Genomic DNA, 21076 nt, shown 5'->3' with positions numbered 1-21076 from the left:
AGAAAACAAAACTAGATATTTAGAGATATAGAGATATTTCGCATTTCATGGAAAGAGAGCACGATTGCATACAGAGAGGCCTTAAAAACTGCTAGATCTGCTTATTTTCCAACCCTATTAGAAGAAAATAAACAAAACCCTAGGTATTTATTTGAAACAGTGGTTAAACTAACGAAAAATAAAGCTTTAAGCCCAGACGTTTCCAAGCAGCACAGCAGTAATGACTTTATGAACTTTTTTACTTACAAGATTGATAATAAATTATAACTTTGCAACCGTCTACTATCAGACAGTGCATTGTAGTCTCCCTGACGAAAAATTTGATTAATTCATTGCTATAGGAGAGGGTGAATTTTATAAACTCGTTAAATCATCTAAATCGACAACATGTATGTTAGACCCTGACAAAACTACTGAAAGAGATGCTTTCAGAGGTCATAGATCCTCTTCTTAATATCATTAATTCATCTTTTGTCATTAGGATACGTACCAAAAAATTTGAAGCTGGCTATGATTAAACCGCTTGTTAAGAAAATGCAACTTGATCCTACAGAATTAGTCAATTACAGGTCAATCTCCAATCTGCCTTTTCTGTCAAAAATACTAGAAAAGGCAGTATCTTCACAATGAGAGGATTTTCTATCAGGATTTAGACCGTATCATAGTACTGAGACAGCTCTTATTAGAGTCACTAATGATTTGCTCTTATCATTCGATGGTGATTGTATCTCTCTATCAGTGTTACTCGATCTTAGTGCTGCATTTGACACTATCGACCACAACATTCTTTTAAATAGACTCAAACTATTTTTTGGCATTAGCGGAATTGCACATGCATGGTTTAAATCATACTTATTTGACCGTTATCAGTTTGTATTAGTAAATGAAGAGATGTCTTATCGATCAAAAGTTCAGTATGGCGTACCACAAGGCTCAGTAGGACCGCTGCTGTTCACTCTGTACATGCTACCCTTGGGAGATATTATTATGAAGCATGGCATTTAGGGATGGCCCGATACCATTTTTTTTTTCAAACCGATAAAGGTGCGAGTATTTACATTTGTGTACTTGCCGATATCGAGTACCGATACCGATATTTCTACCGCAAAAGTAACTATAGGCTCCCAGAAAAGAAGACAGAAGACTATTTTAGAACACAGGTTAGAAGACTGTTTTTATTTTCTTCTCTGCTTGTTTTAACAAGTCTAAAAATAAATAATAATGAGTAAAATAATAAATGTATTAACACACAAACCACTGTTAATTTAACATAAAAGCAAGCAGTTACTGCGTGGATGGTCTGACATGACTGAATGCGCCCAAAGTGCGCTCCCTTAATAGTCTAATTCCTAAAAAGCTGACAGTTCATCGCGATCTCACACATCTGTTATTATCAATGAAGCTGACTGCACAATGAATCTTTCATAATATCCACACTTTGTTTGTTATAATTAGAGGATTTGCCAGCATACAGAATTCAGCACTGAACAAAAAAGTTTTGAGCAGTGAGGGGAGTCTATCTTAAATGCTTCTGATTAGCCATTGCGTTCAAGAAATCAACACACATGTCTGTGATTGGCTACATCGCTCAACGCTGCAAACATGTTATGAATAGAAACTCTGGCCTGTAAATCGTTTCTATTTTGTTTTAGTTGTTCTTCTTGCTTTTCTGCAACAGATGAATGAAAATCTATTAGTTTTAATATGTTGTATTCATAGATATTTCTAGTTTGCGGGAGTCCCACGAATCGTTTTATTCTCCCGGAACCCGCACACACAGAGTGAGTGCATTACCGCCCGCGCCCGCGCTCGCGCTCGGCCATCAGATCTAGTGCCGCGCCGCACTCTTTTGCGTTGGGAGTGCACGTCCCTATGCCTCAGTTCACCACGACAAAGCACTCGCGGCGGCCAGTTTCGTTTCGCAAAATGTACGTGGTATCGGGGCGTGGTATCGGCGAATTTTTATGAGTGCGAGTACGAGTATATGAGGACAGTATCGACCCGATCCCCGATGCCAGTATCGGTATCGTGCCATCCCTAATGGCATTAGTTTTCACTGTTATGCTGATGATACTCAGCTCTATATTTCGTCACTCTCTGATGAAACTTACCAATCCACAAAATTAACGGAATGCATAGCTGATATGAGAAAACTAGAAGACTAGTAATTTCCTAATACTTAATTCTGATAAAACAGAGATTCTAATTATTGACCAAAAAACTTCTCACGAAATAACCTAGAATATGTCTAACACATGATGGCTGCTCTGTCAAGTCCTCATTGTCGGTTAGGAACCTGGATGTGCTCTTTGATGCCAATCTTTAATTTGAAAGTCAAGTGTGTAGTATCTGTAAAAGCGCATTTTTTCATCTTAAAAATATATCTAAATTTCGTCATATGCTCTCAATTAAAAATGCAGAACAATTAGTTCATGTGTTCGTGACATCAAGGCTAGATTATTGTAATGCTTTATTGGGTGTTTGCCCTGCACGTTTAATAAATAAACTACAGCCTGGATTCTCCCAAGAGAATGATGGAGTTTTGGTTCCTTGCCATTGTCGCCTTTTTTCGCCTTTGTCGCCATTGGCTTTTGGCTTGCTTAGTTGGGGACATTTAATATGTAACAATATTATTACAACATCATTTTCCTGTTATCTCTGTAAAGTAGCTTGGAAACAATCTGTATTGTAAAAAGCGCTATATTAATAAAGGTGACTTGACTTGACTAACCGTTTAACGGGGTACCAGGAAATGCTCAATCCTGAGGTTTATTCAGTTGTTTTTTTCTTTATTTTTGCAAAATGGCCCACACATGCAAAGTTGGTTGATAACAATCACTTGTTTACAAAGTGTCATGGGAAGTCAAATTATCATTGCATAAAATTGTCTAACACTAAACATGTTAGTTTGCTGTCATTAATTGGATTATCTTTTATTTTCCCAATAGGCATATCTGTCATATTAGCAGAACATATTTTACACATGAGGAAAACTTATTGTTCAGTCAATAATTCAAGAAGGTCCATAATTTAAAGCTCTTGATTCTAACTTGGCCTTATGAAAAAGTATTTCTTGTAATTGTTTAATATAGCATTTGTCACAATAAGGATATAATTCGGCTACAGGTTAGACCATTGATGGCTCACATTTGAACTTTTTCTTTCTTTCTTTTTTAAAGTCTATTCCCTTAACAGATTATTTATTATAAATTCTACAAGTTATTTAAAATGCAGCCTACCACAATAAAAACAATAGAACTTGATAAATTATAGTAAAGGTGGTCATGAGAAGTTTAAAAAGCTTGCAGGAGGATGTTTTCCCCTCGTTTCATCAGTCTTTTTAGTGGCTTTTTTTAGATAATGTTTGACGTTCTCCACAGTGTTTTACGAGATTCCCAATATTTCAAATGGGGTGTAGGCCTACATTTTATCAACGGCTCGCGCAAATCTTATCACACTTTTGGAGCGAGCTAGTGAACGCGCCAACAGTGATTCGCGCGCCACTCATAATCGCTCCAATTGCGCGATGTATAGCCTACAATTAATTAGTAGCCTGATCTTATGTTTCGGTCAGAGTACCGGCAACATGCGAGACCTGTTCTGCGATACCGGTGCGTACCGGCTCATTTCAAGTACTGAGTAAGATCACTTGGGTGTTTGGAACCAGATCGCGATCTTTAATTATTAATTATGCAATTTATCGTCTCGTATCGCTTTTGTAGTATATTGAGAGAATAACATATAGAAATCCCTTAATTTGCCTGATTAAAAAAAAAAAAATGAACTGGAACGGCCCCCTCGGAATTCACTCCCAGGACTCCGTCCCCCGCGTTAGGCTATAGGAAAATGCCAGAATATATCAGGTCTCTGGTTATCACTCCATTTGCCCCTGCTTCATGCCTAAATCGACTATCATTATTGTGGAAAAAATGTGTCCCCGTTGGTCTTTTAATTTTTTCCCCCAAGCAACAGTCCCAAGTAGGTCTACCGCATTTAACCTTTAGCCTATAGTGTATTGATGTTGTACCAGTGATTTTTATAGAGCTCTTAAAAGCAAAAAATGACTAATTCGTTAAACACATTCGTGTGGCAATTCGTAGCCTAACTGTTTTACAGTTGGTATGGCGAATTGGTGGCTAATTCGTATGAATTCGTACGATATCATTTGTTGGCTACGTTTCTGGTTTGGGGTGGGCCTTTATAGCCTACTTTTTTTTTCTATAGGCCTATATAGTACATTCCGTAGGAATCATTTCGTAAAAATAGCCACTAAAATGGTCCCAAACTCTTCACTAGAGACCATCTTGGGTCTCATCATCATCAATGCAAGTCCCTTCCTTCGGTCTACGTTATTAAGGAGGCTTTTGTAATTAATCTGTTAATTTTATTTGTCAAATTTAATTTCACATCCATAAGAGTAAGTTTTCTAACAAAAAGGCCCTTTTCTCCTATTCCTTAAATAATTCGAAAATTACTTTTCTAGTAGGCTACTAATTGAAAAGCTATTAAGACTGTCTAATTGTGTACTGTCTTCTAAATCTTTGATTGATACAAAGGTCTTGTATTTGTGTGATTTATTATATATATATATATATATATATATATATATATATATATATATATATATATATATATATATATATAAACTGTATGTGTGCGTGTGTGTGTGTGTGTGTGTGTGTGTGTGTGTGTGTGTGTGTGTGTGTGTGTGTGTGTGTGTGTGTGTGTGTGTGTGTGTGTGTGTGTTTTATTTGCTCCCCTGGCTCTAAAATGTATGTTGTATTGTTTTGTTGTTTAAAGCAATAAAAAATAATAAAAAGATATGTTTCACGCTCTATACTCCCTGTTTCGTTTTTATTTATTTATTTGTTTATTTATTGTTTTTTGTTTTTTTCGGTTTATAGTCTTTTTGCTTCACTCTCCTCCATTCAATTAATATTTCAAACAAAAGGGTCTTATTTGATATATTAAATAGTTTGTCAAGAATTATAAGAAGAAGAAGAATAGCCTATAAAGTTGAATAATGTTATTATTATTATAAAATAAGTCAATGTCATGCTTTTGAAAGCCCTTAGAATTGTGCACTGGTAAACTAAATATCATCAATATATATATATATATATATATATATATATATATATATATATATATATATATATATATACTGCGTGTCACTTTGATTTTTTTCTTTGAATGGGGTAAAATGATCTGCTGTTGGATGGTGCAGTTCCTGCATGTACCAGCAGGGTCAAATGGGAGTATGCCAATCTGCCATACATTGTAAATTATGTATTTGTTTAAAGCAATTCCTCAGCATTCCCATTCATCTCAAAGGTATTGGCTGGCAGTTTCGAACACAGCTGTTGACTTAAATCAAACCGAGCATCTTTGGATGAGGTGAATGAGAAGGCAGTTGACTAGATATGTCATTATTCAGAGACATTAGCTCAAAGAAAGAAGGCCTCAATAAAACAGCACCAGGTTTGAACACCTTTTATCAGACATTTTTATTACAGAGTTGGTGCATCTTTAACCTGACTTGTGAATGTCATTTATAATGAGAGAGCAGAACATGTGTATAATCCACTGCTTATATCTGAGTCTGTGGGGAGCGTGTTTTGCAAAATGCCAGTTTACTAGTGTTACAGTCTGTCACCATAACTGAGATGCCCGTCGTGCTGGTGGTCTGTTCAACACGTGACACACTGCTTACTAATGCTAAATAGCAAAGAGGGGAGAAGGGGACAAATGGATTCCATGTTTTCAGCCAAACACAGCAGAGCAGAACGAGGGGAGAGAGCTTTGTTGTTTATGAAAAACATGTGAAACCAATCAAATCCAAATTATCCCCCCGCTGTTCGAGTTGCTAGCAGAGCCAGACACCCCTCTAGAGGTACTGCCACCCAGATAGAGAGAGCATCTCACACACTCTTTATTACTCCATACAGTTTTAATACGCTATATTCTACATGCTTACGCTTGAACTAATGACGAGCACGCTTACAGTTATACACACGTATTGCATGAATGGCTAGGGTATGCACAAGCGATCAAATGCATTAACTGAACTTTTAACACACACACACACACACACACACACACACACACACACACACACACACAACAGTTTGTTTGGGGTGCATCTGACAGTAGAACCCCAGGATGATTAGATCAATATGGCAAACAGGAAATGATTCACAGACACTGCAGCTCATTTACATACAGCCTCAAACATACACACACACATACATATATATAAACACATGCGCACAAACGGATCTGCTGAACACATTGTACCACTCCTCATTTACATTACTTTTCTGAAACAGGAAGGCTGTTATTGAGACAAGTGTCCCCCAACACACACATAGCATTTTTTTCCCACTCCATTTTCCCTTTGCAATGATCAATGAGGGAAGAATGCTACCTTTTGAGAATCTGAGCTATGATATAGCAAGTGCCAAACTGAATGTTTACCGTGTGCAGCCTGTTTGATGTGTGTGAGTGCCTTAAGTACCTCTAATGGCAAATCTATCAGCAGTCCCTAGGACCCCATTCATGTCTTATTCACTCTAGCCGCCAGTTGATCTCCACAGCCTGAGAAAGCCATTGACTTGTGTGTTACTGTGTCTTCTGGAGCCAATATGGGTCCTCCTCTCCACACGGTTTTAATACTGCTCAAGTCTGGACTTTTATACTCTATCCTCTGTTACCAAGCAGGTGTTCCACCGATTCAGATAAAGAACATGAGACAGTATAATGCTAGAAATATGAATTATAAAAATGAATTATTAACAGCTGGACTGTGGGAAACGTGGTTAAGAGTGGAAAAATGTTGCTGTTTAAAACTGATGAAAATGTCTTTCTTAAATCAATATCTTCTTTTCAGAAAACAATTAGTAATGAAAAGTCATTTGTGGTTGGGAATCATAAAACTTAAACTATGTTTAAAAGTTATGCCAAGGTTTCAAGATCCATTTCACTTATGGTCCTTAACAAAAGTCTGGATTGTCTTCAGATACTTCTTCATTGCAAAGCGTGTTTCATTTTGGTCAGAAAAACTGCCCTCCAGAGTTCAATTCATTACCCCTCAATAAATGTCATAATGTAACGCACAATGCAATGAGCCTCATGAGCCATACATGATCACATATATGTTCTGAATGGGTTATTGATTGCCATTTTTAGGCTGCGGTCCAGTGGTAATACTGTATCTGATGGAGAAATCATGTCCCTGTCTTTAATAAAACCGAGAGAAACCTAATAAGGCTCAGATGATCTTTGCAGATGTTTGATTGCTGTCTGGAAAAAGAAACGCAGCCTAGTCCAGAGAGCATCAGTGAGATGTCTCTTTTTCTCTTACTTTTTCTTGGTGTGCAAACTATACACAAACAAACACTCACAAGCCTTGGAGGACACTCATGTTCCTCACAGAATCTTTGTTGGTCCAGAGGATTTCACTGCAGGTTGTTTGAGGAATCGTTAAAGTGCCAGTAAAGGTGTTGTACTGAATTAGTACTTTACCAGATTTATGGGATTGGTGTTTAATGAATGGCATGTGTGAGACATGGAGAAAGTGAAACAGAGTTGTTCTGTCACAGGGGGACTGTACGTCTAGCATGTTGTGCATGTTAACCTGATCGAAGTTCCACGACATTTTCATGAAATATTTCCCTATTTAAATGAAATGGCCAGAGGTGGCATCTTGGTCTTGGCCTCTTCCCACCTCTTCTTCCTAACGTAATTCTGTCTCGTGCTCAAACTGGAATAGTTTTGGTGAAGAAATATAAACAGAAGCAGCATTGGGAGTACGGATATTTTGAAACCGTATTCCATTGTTTACATTAGAATTTCCTTCAGGGAAAACTTCTGTCACTGTCAATTTTGCAGGGCGGTCAGCCAATGTTCCGTCAATGCCTCTCTAGCATCAATGTAGCACTTCTATTTATGACTTAATTCAATTTGGATGCAGTATGTCTGCGGTGGGTCTGTCTGCGTGTGCCTACATAAGGGTTAGAGGGGATGGAAAATAAGGGGTTATTTTGGTTTCAAATGTGTATCTATTCACATATGGTCCTTGTTTTGGCTCATATACCCCAAGATCTCACCGGTGACCTTTGACTTTGCTCCCTCAGACTGACATGATTTTGGCTGCCTCATTCTGGTTTCTGTTTGACCCCCTTAGACCTCAAAGTTCAGAGGTCACAGTTGCAAAGCAGCAAATTAACCCAATGCGTCAAACTTTGCGTGACACCATGTTCAAGTGAGATTTTCGGGTGAAACTATTTTGCACTCTGACTTATTTAGGTTTTTATTTTTCGTTCATTCTCTATCATTCCATTTCTCTCTTTTGTTTCCCCATATTTTTGTTTGGTCTACCTTCTTAACTTTTGGATGCATATTAAGCCCTGAATGAATAACAATTTTTTTTGTCCTCTCTCTTTTGTTTCAATTCACTCTCTTTCCACATTCCTCCATCCTCTTCCCTCTTCTGCCCCGCAGTCTCTCACTCAAACCCCCCTTTTCTTCTTTTCCATCTTGTTTAAAGACGTTTCAGTTCAGCTGTCACAAATTATGTTCGCCTGCCCAGCTGTCAAAACAGGGGTGTGTTTTTCTCTTTGCACCCGATATACTACCAAAAGAGAGAGACTGAGAGATGATGGGGGGGGGGGGGGGGTGTATGTAGTGGTGGTGGTGGTGGTGGTGGGGGGGTCAAAGAGAGAGAGAGATAGAAAGGGAGGGAGGGGGCTTTAATGTTTGGACACAAGCAATTATCTCTAATTATTGTTTTTCTTTTCAGTTTCCCTGTCCTGATGGAGGTCCCAGCCAGACCAACATGCAGTAATCCGGCCTCGTTGAAGAGGCCCAGCGGGCCCCATGGTGCAGCTCGTCCATGGGACTCTCGGGCTTTCATCTCAATGTGAGTCTGGAGTTGATTCAAACACAGAGCGATGGGTGAATTAACCCCAAAGCCCTGGCTTTCAATGGGCTCAGCTAAGAGATTATATGTGTTGATGGCAGGCCTTTTATATAAGAGATTATATGTGTTGATGACAGAACTTTTATATGTTCCGGACTTTAAAAGAAACTTCTGCTAGATACTCAGTGTGGTTTTAGTGGGCATCCTCAACCCTTAATTTCTGCTCATCTCTTTTTCCCTTTTCTCTTATCCGTCCCCATTAATCTATTTAAATGTGATCGCTCTGTTTAGATGCATATTGTGGTTACAGCAAATATTCAAAAATGATATTTAAGACAGATTTCCATTTCCTGAATTCCTCGACACATTATGCACAGTAGAAATCGGGACATGTATTTAACTAGAAGAGACCTGCCTTTACTAATTCCTAATAAAAATATGTCAACTGATCAAAAATACATTACCGTTCAAAAGTTTGGGGTCAGTAAGATTTTTTCATGTTTCTTATGTCTCTATTGCTCACAAAGGTTGCGTTTATTTGATCAAAAATACAGTTAAAAAGTATTTTTTTTTTTTGCTGTTTTAATGTATTTTAAAATGTAATTTATTCTTGTAATGGCAAAGCTGAATTTTCAGCAACCATTACTCAAGTGTCTTCATGATCTTCAGTGTCACATGACATGATCATTCAGAAATCATTTTAAATGGTTAGTTCACCCACAAATGAAATTAATTTAATCATTTACTCACCCTCATGTCATTCCAAACTCTTAAGACTTTTCTCTCATCTTCAGAGCACAAATGAAGATCTTTTTGATGAAATCTGAGAGCTTTCTGTCCCCGCTTTGATGAACAGTTTGAATTTAGGCTTTTATTCACATTTAAACATTGAACAGCAAACATAAACAGAAGCTCAACTGAACCTGCTTGATGCACCAGAACAAACCTCATTGGTTCTTGCGGAAGCTCAAACGTGCTGTGTAACATGAGAATGAACCTCATTTGTTCTTGCACGTCAAGCCAACGTGCTTGAGCTTCTGTTTACCAAAACTGATGTGTGAGTTGATGAGGGTTTATATGTGAATAAAACATTACATTTAATCTGTTTATCATGTAAAGAGTCTCTTCAGAAAAATTTGGACTAAACCGCTTAATTCATATGTGTCAGAGCTGCTTCTGTGTCTTGTGCTCTGTTGGACGTTTATGTTGTAGTTTCTCTGTCTTGTTTCTGTATTCTTTCATGTGTCCTGTTTCCTGTGGCCAGGTTGTAGTTTTGTAGTCTTTTCCATTTTCATTATTCGGCTCCAGGTGTGTCAGTTTCCCTTGTTAAGCTCGTTTACCCCTCGGTTTAAATAGCCCTTGTATTCTCTGGTTCTCTGTCGGTCGTTGTTTGATGTCATGCAGGTGTCTGCAGTTCCCCATATTTCTCAGTGTTATTTTGTTCCTGACTTATGTTTTGATTGTTTATTTTCATTAAAATCTCCCTGCATTTGGATTCCTCTTCTCGGCCTGGCGTATTTAATTCCCCTGTCCCGTGACAGAACGACCGACCTTAATGGATCCAGCAGGGAGAATTACGCGTATCCATCAAGGAGATCGCTGAATTGAGGATTATGCTCTGGATTTGATTGAGTTGGCTAAGTTGAGCAACATGAGCAAGGAATGCCTGATGATATTCTTTCTGGGAGGGCTGTCTGAATCGCTCAGCTCACTCATGCCGTTTTGGGACCTTAACTGGACACTCGAGTATTACATCTATCTTGCAGTGCAGTTGAGCGGCTCTGCACTTACTGTGGGAGTCATGGAGGAGGAACACCGCACGCCCTCAGTAGCACTCACCCCAGAATCTTGTCCCATCATGCCAGCCAGGCCAGAGCTTCCAGCCACCAGGGCCGCCAAGTCAGAGTTCCCGGTAGCCATGATTGTTGCTGATGAAGACATTAGGATGGTCCATAGGTATTTGAGATTGGCATCGAGTCTGGAAGACATGCCACTTTGTTCGGTGCGCGAGCAGCTGGCGTCTCTGCCGTGGTGTCAAGTCTGGGGGTTTCAGCCAGGGTGGCCGCCACTCCTGAGCCCTCGGTCAAGATGGCCGCCGCTTATGAGCCCGCTGCCAGCTCGGAGGCCTTCCCTGAGCCCGCTACTTTCCCGGAGGCTTTCCCTGAGCTCCACGTCAGTCCTGCGGAGCCTGCGCTCCACGTCAGCCCTGCGGAACCTGCGCTCCACGTTAGCCCTGCCAAGCCTGAACTTCTTTGAGTCAATCCCACTGAGCCTGGGCATCAAGTCATGCCCACCGAGCCAGAGACTGTACATGTCATGCCCGCTGAGCCAGAGACTGTTCACGTCATGTCCGACTCACCCGAACCCTCGTCTTCGGCCAAGGTGACTGCGGTCACGCCCCCTGAACCTGTCCCTAAGCCCATAGTTCCGCCCAAGAAATTTTTTTTGGGGGGGGCTATATGTCTCCGCCATGGCCACCCGAAGGGTCCTCTCCGCCATGGCTGCCCGAAGGGTCCTCTCTGCCATGGCCGCCCAAAGGGTCCTCTTCGCCATGGCCACCCAAAGGGTCGTCTCCGCCATGGCCACCCGAAGGGTCCTCTCAGCCATGGCCACCCGAAGAGTCCTCTCCGCCATGGCCACCCGAAGAGTCGTCTCCACCATGGCCGCTCGAAGGTTCGTCTCCGCGTGGCTGCCTACACGGCCTGCTCTGCCCTGGTCTTCCGAGCAGCCGGTGCCATCCTGTAGTCATCGGTCCCGGTTGATCCTCCTTGGTTGATCCTCGTTCGAAGAAAGTCTTACAGGATTGGAACACGATGTGGGTGAGTAATTAGTGACAGAATTTTCATTTTTGGGTGAAATAACCCTTTAATTTGTTGATTTGGTACTCAAGAAATATTTCTTCTTATTTTAAATGTTGTGCTGCTTAATATTTTTGTGGAAATCATTAAACATTTTATTTTAGAATTCACAAAAATCTCCCCCACTCCAGCCAAATAAAACTAAAAAAGCAAAAGTTTTTACTGCCACTTGCTAAATTAGAGTTTTAATTTCTGATGGGTCAAAGGTGGCACATTCGCTCAGCTAATAGGCAATGGATGCATCATAACACAAAATTTGCAAACATGTTTGTCATGTATTATTTTGTTTTTTAAGGAACTGAATGAATTTTGAAAAGACGCACACACACACACACACACACACACACACACATATAGTAGTGGCAAAAAATCATGTTTGGAGGGGATATTTGCACAATATTTCATTTTAATGACACTTCAGGTTCTATTAAACAATTAAAATCTGAGTATTATGTTATATTAAGGAGAAGAATACACTAAACTTAAAGGTGACATATTATGAAAATCTGTCTTTTTCCGTGTTTAAGTGCTATAATTGGATCCACGGTGTAGTAATGGGAATTTCAAAACACTGCTTCATGAAGCTTCGAAACCTTTACAAATCTGAGTCACGTGATTTCAGTAAGCGAGGCTTTATTACGTCATAACTGTTCGAAACGTTTCGAAATAATCTCTCTCAACCCATGAATCATGAGGAGTCACTGAGAACCAATGAACAAGTGTCTGTGGGTTTTACCTGATCTCTGGTCAGTTTTATACATTTGTATACGTTTTAATTAGACATTAGTAATTCCAATGAATAATGTTAATAGTCTCTTATTGGCCTGTTTCGCTGAGCCATTCATAGAACAAACAAACAAACCCTGACAATTGATAAAAGAACATATAGACACATGATAATCTTATTAGATGATTAATTATATTTTAAAGATTTTACTTTGTAAAATGTAAAAATGTAAAAGGTGTTTTTATGCATGTTTGGCCCGGGGTTTTGTTTGCATTTACACCGTTCTTTTATCGTGGAGACTGGTGTCGGATTGTTTCAAAGCCTCGACACAATACGGCACATTTGCTTCAACTGTTTCAGTGTTCTACGTAGCCTCGATCTGCCCATCACTACCACAGTGCATTTACCAACCCAGAATATGTGAAAAGTGATAACCCAGTAACTTTGTTTTGGTAAGCCTTTCTCTGCAAGCATGTCAAAAAATAAGCTGATCAGATTTTTGCTCCCCTTCTGACGTAGTATTATAATATTACCGCCCTTTAATCTGCACGTTTCCACCCGCGGCGCCGCAATTTGGTTTTCGCAAGCGACTACAGTGTAACCAGTTCTAACGAAATTGCAAAGTTTGAGCAAAGCTTTGCAAACTGTTCTGTCGTTGGCTGCACAGACGAGTACAGTACACTACTTAGAGTCCCAGCCTCAGACGAGACAAGAGAGCAGTGGATTAATTTTATTTTCAATGGAAGTCCCCCAGAAACAGATGAATCAATGTAACTCCGCAACAACTACATAAATGTATCCACTAACCATTCAGAAACATCCAGGTGCATTCTAAAAGCTGCAACCTCTTCCTGATTCTCTCCGTAAGGCTGCACTCCGCTACTGGTTATTTCTGAGATTTTGGATGAGTGAGTTTTTTCGCGTGCTTTGTATTTGTACCTTTTTTGCTCACACCCAAAAAGGGGCAACTTTGACAAGTGATAAATGATCTGGGGGGTATTTTGAGCTTAAATTTCACAGACAAATTCTGGGTACACCATAGATTTATATTACATCTTGTGAAAATGGGCATAATATGTCACCTTTAATGTAGTAGATAATAGTTGTCTCACTGTGCTTTGAAATAATTCTGTGGACATTGTGACCATTCAGATCCTGCACATGAGCAATATCCAAAGCCGATTGACCAGATTTATCCATTTCAACAATATCCTCCTTGGTTGCAGAGGACACCTCTTTCCATCTGGTCATTTTCACCCCACAAAATAACTTCTAATAATATAGCTAATACCAGCTACAAAGTGATTTATTGAATTATAGGCTGGGAATAATGAGTACAAGAATAATATGTCCACTTGGCCAAAAATTACATCCACACAATTCACTCATGACAAATGATAAAATTGAAACTACATTGGTTTTACACTCCAGTCACAACTTTACAACATGCATTCAAAATATTTAATAAATAATTATTATAAAAGTTTGAATAAAGTGCGAAGAAGCCAATTTTCCTAAGTCAGACATCACTTTTGGCCACTACTGTATATAGACAAATTTTAAACGCAATTCAAGATTTATGAATTGAACACCAACAAAGACATTACATGCAATTATTTTATTCTGGTGACAGCCCTGCTTTCTTCCTTCTTATTCTACAAAAACTTTAATGCAACCTTTCTGGGGCCTTTTCATTAATCACAGATAAACAGTCTCCTTGGTGGTCCCAAATTGCTAGCACTGTTATTTTTTCTGTTTTTACTGAAGAAAACTGTGGAAAGGAGGAGGAAATATGACGAAAATATGACAAAAAGATATAGAAAAATAACAGTGAAGAGTATGCTGTCATCTATTCCTTCCACCTGCAACTAATGATCTGCTGAAAGTTGTTAAAACACACTGAACCTACCTTCTCTCACCTCAAACTGACACTCAGATGTGATGTCTTTCTCTCTCTCTGTCATACTCTCCTCCTGTATATGTGTGGGTGTAACTTCATCCACATCCTGAACATTTCACTAAGCTGTTTAATGCAGTGTTTTTGGCACAGATGTTTTTTTAATCGTCATCATGTAGCCTTATTAAAAGAGTCTCTGTTGAAATGTGCTATCTGAGCCTGTCGCTCTCTCTATAATGAAGAATGGCAGACATGCTGGGTGTGAAAGTGTATCTTGTTAGGAGAAGATTTGAAAGTCTAGTATTAATGTTGAGGAAGACAAAAGAGAGGGAGAGTGTGTGTCAGTAAGGCTCCAATAAAGCAGCTGACCTGCGACCTTGCTGGAGCTCATGGCCCAGAGCACAGTGACACGGCCACCTGCGAGCTGGCCTGAAGATGCCACCCTGATACTACATGCATATCCACACACAAGAACAGAGTGTGTGCTTATTGTAGAGTTTAAATTTGTTGCAATAAATGCATTTTTCTCTATCAGACTTACTTGATCAGGAGATTAGCTCTCTTAAATTACAAGGGATGATCTGTGCATGTCTTCAGCCTCTCCAATCACTCCCTGCCATAAGTAGTATGACCTCTCACCCATGGCCCCTCACCCTTTTTCTGTCTGCATGAGCACACAGTTTAGAGATTACAACAGCTCAGACCTGTGCTCTTTTGTTGTGTGTATGAGTCTGTGTATGTATGCAGATAGAATGAGGCTTAGGCTTCTCTTGTGATGCTGTCACTGGCTCTTTAAATCAACAAGACCCTGTAATGGCCTCATCTTATTATTTACAGGAATCTCTAAGGAATCCTCTGGTTTTCTAAAAAGTCTATATCTAGCCATGGTCTGTTAGCTTTTTTGATGTAATACAAACTACTGTTCAAAAGTTTTGGAGTCGGTAATTTTTTTTAAACTTCACCAAGGCTGCATTTATTTGATCAAAAAATACAGTAAAACAGTAATATTGTGAAATATTATTATGATTTAAAACTAGATGAGTAAAGTTTGATGACAAACTTTGATGCTGACTTGACAAAGCCTTGTCTGAACATTTGAAATATCTGAAAAGCTTTAAGTTTGAAGATTTTTCTCAAATAAGTCAATGAAAACTGAAAACATGCCTTGTTAATGCAGTATGTTTTAGCATGTTGCTGTCACACCACATTGACTCTGTTTGTGTTTTCACCGTTCTACCTTAATTTGTTGTCATGGCTGTTCATTTCATTTGATCGCGTGTGTGTTTCATTGTCGGGTTTAGTCTATGTTTGCGTTGCGTTGGACTGCTACCTCTGTTCCAATGTATCGTGCGGATTATTAAAAGACTGACAGTTGCTAACGTTTTTATAAGAAGTTTTTAGCATTTTTTTTAGCATTAGTTAACACATTGTTAGCATGAATTAGCATATGCTAGCATTCTTTAGCATGTTGTTTAGGATAGTTGTAAGCTTTCCGGGTGAAAGACAGCTTAAATACTCTATGGGCCCTATTTTGCACCCGACGCACAGCAGACTTTTCCCTCCACAGACACACGTCGGTAAATTAGGGAATGAACTTGCCTCCCGGAGGCGGTTCAGCGAAAAGAGGAGGCGTGTTCCGGCGCAAACGTTCCCTGGTGCTATTTTGCAGTTTCAGAAAACAATTTCACCACAGACTAGCAAAAACTTAGTCTAAAGTAAGTGGCGCGTTATTCAGATTCTATTTTAAGGGCGCATGCTTGCCCATAGTGTAGCGTGTGCACAACGCGCATACACTTTGCTTCTCTTATTTACACAGACGCAGCAGTTCCCATTTTTGCAAACCATACATAATTACAAGGAAAAATATTGACAAGCGAGGGAAATCATTGTGGTGTCCATGGAGATGTCAAAAAATAGGCATAAGTCTAGTTTACACATTTACCCAAATTATTACACGCTTGTTTAACCGATGCTAATTTGGGTGGGTTTCTCTCATCCCCGTACAATGTCACTTCTCTGTCTTTTATGGCCCTAATGAGAACGTCGGTCTCCTCGGCTGTGAACCGCTCCTGGTGTCCGCCATCATGGCAATCCGCCATGGAACAAGCGTGCCTGCTCTTAAAGGGAATGTGAGATGACGCTCTGATTGGTTTATTGCACGTTATGCCCAAACCACACCTATGAGTAATGTAGCTACTTCAGACCAACCCATTTTAGATTTGCTTCAGGCGCAAGAGTCATTTATCCCACCTGTATAATGGCAACAGCGCCCGGGATCCGCCCACAAAGTTACTTGCATTTCGCGTTTGATACTTGCATTTCAGATCGTTAAAATGGGGCCCAGTAGCCCCTATATAATTGTACAAAAGTTTTGACGCACTCAATAAAAGTATATGGGACTTTTTCATAGATTTAACGAAAATTGTAAGTCCGATCAGTTTCTCCAATCAGCCCAGAACAGTCTGAAGGTCTGACCCGAGTTTGGTGGTTGTAGCTTGAAAACAAGAGAAAAAAAATGTAGTCTTAGGAGAAGAAGCTTAAATAGTTCGTCAGTAGCCTAAGTTGGCTTTGCAAACAGTTTTTTTTATTATTTTTTTATCCAAGTATTTCTTTGGATTTAATTCCCACTTATCCCATTTTTTATTCCTTCACAGTTTTTTAAACCTACCAACACTTTGGGGGTGGGATCACATGCAAATAAACTCTAATACCTGATAGTTTAGAGTCCTGTCAAGCGCCACTTCATAATAACTGTGTCTCTGTGCTTGCTCTTGCCCCCTGTTGATGACCGGGAGCAAACTGTCAAACATCTTTCATGGTTTAATTTTTTGGATACCTTATAGATCTTCATAGTTGTTCAATCCAACCAACACAACATTTTTTTGAAAAATGTATTTTTGTATCTTTTAATATTTTAAATACTATATTACTTGATTGACTACCAGATTTGTTTTACAGAATCTCTTAATCTAGACAAACATAATTAGAAAAAGTGTAACAAATTCTTAGATAAACCTTTCCTGTATACCTTCATTTTTTCAATAGATACTTGTGTGCATTATAAATACTTTTCATAATCTGTGAATGGAACATAAAAATGAGCATAGGGGAGTTTATGGTAAATACCACCATGGGAAGTGTCTATCTACTAAATCTTTCTAGTTGATTTTTTTTACGAATTTTTTTACAGATTTAATGAAAGCATTTCCAGATTAGAAATGGGAGTCCTTTCCTCTCGCTGTCTCTCTCTCTCTCTCTCTCTCACACACACACACACACACACACACACACACACACACACACACACACACACACACACACACACACACACACACACACACACACACACACACACACACACACACACACAAACAAACTTGTTTGATTTATTTGTCTACTTGAACTGCTGTACATAATGACTAATAAAGTCTTTACAAAGACAGTATCTGTTCTGTCCTTCCTGTCAATATAGGATGTGTCCACAAAATAGCAAATACCTTTCTTTTAGAGATCTGTGTAACTGGGACATCTACATGATTTTTCCTCCTTCATTCTCCCTATCCCACCTCAGATGCACCACAATTCACACTTGACAATCTGTTTACAAGTCAAATATATGTGTAAAGATAGAAGGGAAGAGAACGAGAAAGTGTGCATGTGTGAGAGAGAACAGACACATTCTTTCAAAGCAATGTAAATGTAACCCAAGCCGCAGTGTAGGCTGACTAAACACTATGAGCCCAGGTGGCTAATGGGAGACCAGGATGACCAAATGACCACCACCATAGTGGATCCATTCTGATGTCTCTCCCTCTCTCTCTCACTCCTAGGGACTCCATCTCACTCTCTCTCGATTTCTCCATCTGCTACATATTACACTCGTCAGCTCTTCTGTTTGTCCAGGCAAGACTCGGATGGGTGGTCTTCAGATAACAGAACGCCAGGGGCCTCCCGTGTCACCAAATTACCCAGACCTCTGTTTTTCCTTCACTCCTTTCAAAAACATGCAGGGCTTTGCTGCAAGGGCTAGAGTGGACGGCAGACACACACTCATCACTCTATGCTGTTGTAAACCTCATCAGGAATATCAAACTGTCTATGTATGTAAGTGAGTGAGTGAGTGAGTGAGTGAGTGAGTGAGTGAGTGTGTGTGTGTGTGTGTGTGTGTGTGTGTGTGTGTGTGTGTGTGTGTGTGTGTGTGTGTGTGTGTGTGTGTGTGTGTGTGTGTGTGTGTGTGTGTGTGTGTGTGTGTGTGTGTGTGTGTGTGTGTGTGTGTGTGTGTGTGTGTGTGTGTGAGTGAGAGTGAGAGTGAGAGAATTTTTAATCTGACATATAAATGATTTCCACTGATTCTGGACTAGTGTTCAAGCCATAACGTCAAGACAATTGTAAGGGAGAAACTGAGCTTTAAAAATAGGTCAATATACAATAAAACACTGGTGAGGTTGTTAAGAACATGCAGATCAGCCACCATGGCTGGCCAGGTGACCCAGTTCAGTTACTGTCTGTGAGATTAGATGTGAAACTGTGACGTGTGTATGGAGTGAGAGTGGCATGGGTTAGTTGTCACAACGAAAAAGAAATGTTGACATGGAGTATGCTAATGTGCCTACGGGGAATCACATGTTTTTTTTTAAAATAAACTTCATGCATATTGAAAAAATGTATTTATGTGAACTTGACTAACTTATTTTTTTCAATTACGCATTAAGTTTATTTACTTCATAATTCTAAGGCTACGGGTTTCACTTTTTTAAAGTTAATTCAACTGATCATTTTTTACAGTGTTAAGACCTACACAGTGGGTGGAGTAATGAAATGACATCAAGAAGCATAATCCAAAGTATTATTGTCTCTTGCAAATTATTCAACTGAGTAGAGAGATGCTTATTTGAACTCATCATTTAGCCGGAGCCGATTGGAAGTCCCTCTGTAACAGTGATGTCACAAACTGAGGCTGTAACAAACCAAAGTGAAACATGCATGGAAAAACTATTTTGGTAGGTGATCTGACCACAGTCGATTTGTTCAACCAAGCCTATGACAAATACATAATGCTGCAAAAAACTGAGAGGTTTTACACAGGCTGCAGATTATTGTATTTGTTGAGGGGAGCTGGGTGATCTTGGCCAACAAAAAATGGCATCAATATTTCTCACAGTGGAAAGATTCCCACACCACAACACTGTAAAAAAATAATCATGGCTCTTGTAATTTTCATTAAAAAATTAAGGTGATAAATAAAAATATTGTGTATATTTGAAAATTGTGGTTCAGTGTTGTATAGAAAATATTGAGAACATTTTACTATAAAACCAAGAGTTACATTTTCCTAATTGTTTTAGGGTAACATACAGTTTTGAGACTTGAATTGAGGAACTGATTACGCTGATACAATTGAGGAAAAAGGGCTACCTATTTATTTTAAGAGAATTAGTTCAACTATGCTGTTTTATTTAGAGACACCATTGTTAGTTATCAGCATGCTTTGCACATGGCTGGAAATGGAGAGTAAATATTGAAATGAAGTGTTATGTGTTTTTGAGTAAAGGGAAACATCTGGTAATGTTTAATGTTCAGTTATGTTTGATATTTACAAGAGTACCTATTATGCTAAAGTTTTGATCGTTACCATTGTGCAGAAGAGTAGGGCTTATGGTTAGGTTGGGAATAACTGCAAGTATTGACTTTCTCAAGCATGTTGCTTTGTTCATTGAGCAATAATTTTACATTAATGGTAGTACAGGAGCAAGTTCGATTCTGTGCTGATTTATAGTCTTATAATTATACAATATAACTCAGTCAAATATAAACAGGTTATTTCCAATCACTCAGTCATAGACTAAATAATTTAGGGGATTTTATTCAGGTAAATTCCATGAAAGAAATCAAGCCTTAACTTCTCAAAAATAGCATGTGTAATATTGTTACCATAATTTTAAGTAAATAGCAGTATCATTTTTCAGTGAAGTTTTCAAAGATTCAACTCTTAAGTACTTACTGCAAACCAATCTTATTATTTGTAATTGAGAAAAGTATTTTTTTTTTCATCCTGACTCTGCTCCCCTCCCCATCTCTGTGCTCTGTCTTTTTACTTCTCTGGGGATTTCCAGCTCTTCATAAAGGAACCCTGCTGGTTTCCGTAATGGGAGAAGCTTTGATGGTCTTGGCTTCACTCTAAACACTGGAGCTGTGGTTGCCCAAAGGATTTCCTCAGGTAAAATGCAGTTCAGTGCCCATCATAAAATTGTTTTAAAATAACAAGTCTAACCTGTAAACTTTCAGACTAAACAACAATTGCTCCACAAACACACATTAGAACAAATGAACAGTCAGAAAGTAAGCAAAACCTTTCGAACGGCTGCTGCCAGCCCTGGCATCTTAGAGGTTTCAATGAAGAGTGGAGTGCTGTTTGTTCGGCTGGTCAGCACATACTTGTAAATGAAACAAATTTACTGGATGGCATTGATTAATTTAGAAGATTTTTTTTAAAATAGTGATTAAAAGACCAGAATAATGCATGTTTTTGGATATACAATTTCTGTGACATAATTGGGTCTGATATCCTGCATGCGACATCTGCCGTGATGACATCATTATGTCAGCATAGCTTTAGTGTTAGATTCTTTGGAAAATTATTTATGAAAGAAACAAATTATAGGCAGCAAAAATTT

General features: G+C 39.0%; 1 long non-coding RNA gene across 2 annotated transcripts in view; it reads left to right on the top strand.

Moving 5' to 3' along the window:
- LOC143738924 (uncharacterized) overlaps positions 1 to 20635 on the top strand; it is a 42772-nt gene extending 22137 nt beyond the window's left edge. For both annotated transcript variants that reach the window (XR_013204081.1, XR_013204082.1), the window contains exons 4-5: positions 8801 to 8920; positions 20516 to 20635. This is a non-coding gene — a long non-coding RNA (uncharacterized LOC143738924). The remainder of the gene's footprint in view (positions 1 to 8800; positions 8921 to 20515) is intronic.
- The last annotated feature ends 441 nt before the right edge of the window (positions 20636 to 21076 follow it).

Source organism: Siphateles boraxobius, unplaced genomic scaffold, assembly GCF_051911475.1.
Source record: "Siphateles boraxobius isolate OS27281-9 unplaced genomic scaffold, OSU_SipBor_1 16, whole genome shotgun sequence".
Lineage (NCBI taxonomy): Eukaryota > Metazoa > Chordata > Actinopteri > Cypriniformes > Leuciscidae > Siphateles > Siphateles boraxobius.
This window is presented reverse-complemented; position numbering and strand designations above follow the sequence as displayed.